The sequence below is a fragment of the Acyrthosiphon pisum genome, chromosome A2 (genome assembly GCF_005508785.2).
Source record: "Acyrthosiphon pisum isolate AL4f chromosome A2, pea_aphid_22Mar2018_4r6ur, whole genome shotgun sequence".
NCBI lineage: Eukaryota > Metazoa > Arthropoda > Insecta > Hemiptera > Aphididae > Acyrthosiphon > Acyrthosiphon pisum.
The window spans coordinates 102,338,731-102,343,475 of NC_042495.1; positions in this window are offsets into that span (position 1 = coordinate 102,338,731).

A 4,745-nucleotide genomic window follows, 5' to 3' on the forward strand; every position below is an offset into this window, starting at 1 on the left:
TACATACAATCGATAATTCTATAATCTATTCAACTTCAGTAGACTGGTTTGTGCATACCCGACAATTTCTGTATGTAGCCGGACCCATTGATCAATTGGTGGGAAATCTATGCTGTGGTAGCAGTGATTCGGATGAGCAGGAGAATAGTGGCAGTGATACTGATAGCTGGTAGTGAGAAAATCATGCACGGACAGTGTTTTGCCATCTGGTGTACTCTTAAGGGGAATACAGTATATCTTCATTTTTTTTTTTTGTATTAATAATCAAGATACTACATACAAATGAAAATATATTTTTAACAGAGTTAAACAAAAAATTATCAATAATTTATTCAAATAAGCTTTTTAATTTGCCTATTATTTCCATAGCTGACAGAATTACACAATTAATCGTAGAAAAGGTTAAAAAAAAAGTCCTAAATATATTTTACATTTTAACAATTTTAAATACAAGCATAATTATGTCTTAGATACAGTATCTTGTATCTTATAACTAGTATCTAGAAAAAAATGTTGAATCTATTTTGTGTTTAAAGGAATTTTTTAAATAATTTCAATATTCACTATCATATTGAAATGTTATGTTGCAAGCAAAGCTTTAAAAACGCTTGTGTTTGTAATACGTATTTCGAAAGAGTTTAATTTATATTCTTCTCTGAAAACAATCTATTGCTCCTTGGTCCGTTCCTTATTAGATTATGCATCTGTCCTATGGGACCCTTATACGTTAGCGGACTCCTGTCAATTAGAACGTGTTCAGAGACGATTCCTATCTTGCGCAGCTTTTACATTAAAAATAAAACATCCTCCCCATGACTTCTCTATAGTTATGCAGGAATTAGGTCTCGTCTCATTAGCAGACAGGAGAGTTAACACCAAAGTAGAGTTTTTGAAAAAACTAGTGGATGGTCGCTTTGATGCTCCCTCACTTCTTGTATTGGTCAATTTCAAGGTCCTTTCTTGCACTATTCGACACCATGTCCCATTCTTAGTTCCTACACACACTACAAATTATGGCAAAAATAATCCTATTGACAACATGATGCGGCTGGTCAATGAGAGTACCATTTATCATAATATATTTTAATATTGAAATTTTTTTGTTCTACTTTACTATTACTATTTTATATTACCTATTATTATTATTATTATTACTATTATTGAATTATTATCATGTTTAACCTCTATGGTATCTTAATTTTTATGGTTCTTTGTTAAATTGTTGTAAAGGGCTTTGCCCATAAATATATATAAATAAATAAATACACATGTATCTAATATCTCTATCCATAAACTTATTTTTGAGTATCTTGAAGTATCAATTTATATCAAAATACATGATTAATTTAAAATTATAAAAATACAGTTTTTTGCAAATTATTTTGAATTTAAATTATTAAACACTTTTTAAGAGTCCTGCAAATAAACAAATATAATATAATATTAATATATATTAATGATATATAATATTATTTAATTAATAAATATATTTTAAACCAAATGAACAAATAAATACAATAAAACAAAAACAATCCATTAATATATATATATATTATATTTATTTGATAGAACATAATACTTCTACAAACAATATTTTAATGATCTGATTATTTACACCTAATTATAAACAATTTGTAAGTTTAAGGAACATATTTTCTGAAAATATATTACTTTACCTAACGTATTTAAAATAGCTGTTATGTCATGTATATATTCTATATAACTATTGTCTATTAAAAATATAAAAATAACCATTTTATAATTTTATAATTTATTATACTTTGTTTTTATAGTTTAAAATTTGTATTTATTTGATAAAATTATATTTTACTGTCTATTGTGTATTTATAACAATTGATTACAACCACAAATTAAGATATACTGGATACTGAACATGGCAGGTTATTATGTAAAAAATGTATCAGAACAATGCTAAGATAATCAGGTGCTGTATGTCAAGAACACAAGCGCTACTAACTAGTTTATTGGAAATCATAATTATAAAAATTGTGATTAATTAATTAAATATTATTATTTATTATAACTTTGATTTTGAAACATTAATATTATTAGGTACTATGTTATTATACTATGTTTAATATACTATGTTATTATATATAAGTTAATGATATTTCTGTGGTAGAGTACTGATAAAATAGTAGATAAATTATACACTAGGGCTAAATTAGTTAGATAAGTTGGTATGACACATTTTAGCAACTAACCAATTCAGTTTATTTCCTTCTGTTCTGTATCTGGATATGGTATCATATCTAGTATCCACTACCCAGTATATCTTAATTCATGATTAGAACAAACAAAGAATTAATCAATATAATGAAACTTAACAAATAAATAACAGTTAACCATAACATTTTCATATAGTTATTTATAGATTATATTATTTGTATTATAAATTGAAAAAATATTAAGATGTAGGTAGTAAAAATGTGCCACAAATATTCTTAAAGAATTTTAATGAAATATTTTATTTAAAAGAATAAGCTTATATCTTTCAATTTCTTAAAATTAATTTAGTGATAAATATAATTGTTAATTTGTATTTTGTAAATATATTTCATTATGTTTTCACTAAATGTATAATATTATTAGCTTTCAATTTTAATTGTTAGTTATAATAGTAAACTATTTAGATTTTTAATTAATTATTTATTTTCCATCACATCTTGTTATAAAACTATCAATAACTTAAAATAAAACTATAACACGTAATTATTAAATTTGTATTATTAAGACTTGAAAATAGGACTCCATGATAATTTAATTGAAAATCACTGAATCATTTAAGCAATGTGGTCATACTGTAAATATTTCTGTATGATATGACACTATATTACATAAATTGTTTTTTAATGTACAAAATAATTCCATACACAACTATTTCCATGTCACAATCTATCCAAGTTCTATATTAGGAAATTCTTTTTTTCTATAAGTTGACTTAACTTTTATTAAATATTAAGAATTTCTCAACATCAACAAACAAAATTATATAAAATTATTATAGAATGTAATTCAAAGTGTTAGATTTTAATAGTTTAGTTTGGTTTTTATTTATATACTTTATTGGTAACTCATAAATATTAAATTTTTAATTTAATAATTAAACAAACATAAATAAATTATTTTTGAAAAAAAAATATAAATATTACATTAAGATATTCATATTTAAATTTTTTTAAATAACGACTTATAACATTTTACTTCAACATTTAGAACATCTTAACACGTGGTATGTAATTGATAAAATGTAATAATATGATTTTAAGCATAGTACTGTGATTGGTACAGAGTGTTCATAAGTTGATAATGTCTAAGACGCATATGTTGTGTAAGATTAGTCTTAATCTTACACATTTTTGGACAAAATAAACACTGGAATTGTGGTTCTTTTCCACATTCATAACGAACGTGTCTCCATAAACCATGTTTGTAACGATAACTTTTTGTACATTTATCACACTTAAATGTCGATGGCTTTTGATCGACAGATGATGTACTGGATGGTGGACTTACTACAAAACCTGCATTTAAGAACCGTTTCACAAAAGTCCCTAAAAATATAAACTACATATTAGATGAACGAATAAAATATTGCTATATTAGTATTTAAAATACAATTACTAATAATTAAATAACATGCAAATCTCAGTGAAAACATAAAATACTAACACAAATGTATAAACAACCATACAACATATAAACTAATTAACTTTAAACCAAATGAAAAAAATTTCAATATTAAAAAAATATATTAAATAGTTCAATATTTTTTTTTAATTATGTATATAATAATTAATTGATTATAGTTTAGTGTTGTCATGCAGATAATGTTACATATTAAATTATTATTAAATGATCTACTTAAAAATTAAAATATCATGTACCATGATTTGTAAACAAGTTATGTTTAGATATAAACAAGTTCCTTGAATTTAAAAAAAATATATCAAAATACTATAAATTACCAATGTATTTAGTAAAAATACTAAAATTCCAAATAGATCATTTTCCCGATAACTAAATTTAAAAAATATAAACCAGTTTTCCTAATATTTTTCATACCATTGTGCTTTTAAACATAAATTGGTTACTCATAAAATAAATTTAGAATATATTATTGTAAAAAAGTAGCCTTAAGGCAACTAAATATATATTAAAGATATGTTAAAATGACGTTAACTTATATTGTTTTAATATTAATATAAAATATAAAACAAACTTACATAATATGTTAGATGGAACATCTATGTAAAATTGAAAAATCAAACTAAAAAAATGTGTCACTCACCTTTAGGTTGAAATAATAACTACAACATTGATTTAATTTGTTTCTTACTAACACTACTTTAAACATTTTTTCCTGTTAATTTATATCATAAAAAAATTAACTATCAATTGTTATTTTATTATTTTTACAAAGTTTGATAGTTTTAGAAATTAATTGTTCTAAGGCTTTTGATATTTAGTATAAACAAATTATAAATATATAAACTAAATAATTACTGTATTACATGTCAATATCGCAAAAATTCTGTGTTAATTATTATACTTCTTATAATTAAAATAACATTGATTAAGGGGATTGGTGGCAGTGATTTCCTGTCTTTGTCTAACACACGCGCAACATAAGAATTTAGAAGTGTTTTTTGTCCAACATACCGATTGATATAGTGAAGCGATAAAAATTCTGAAAACAGATTTGAATTTGTCGTCAAGTCTAC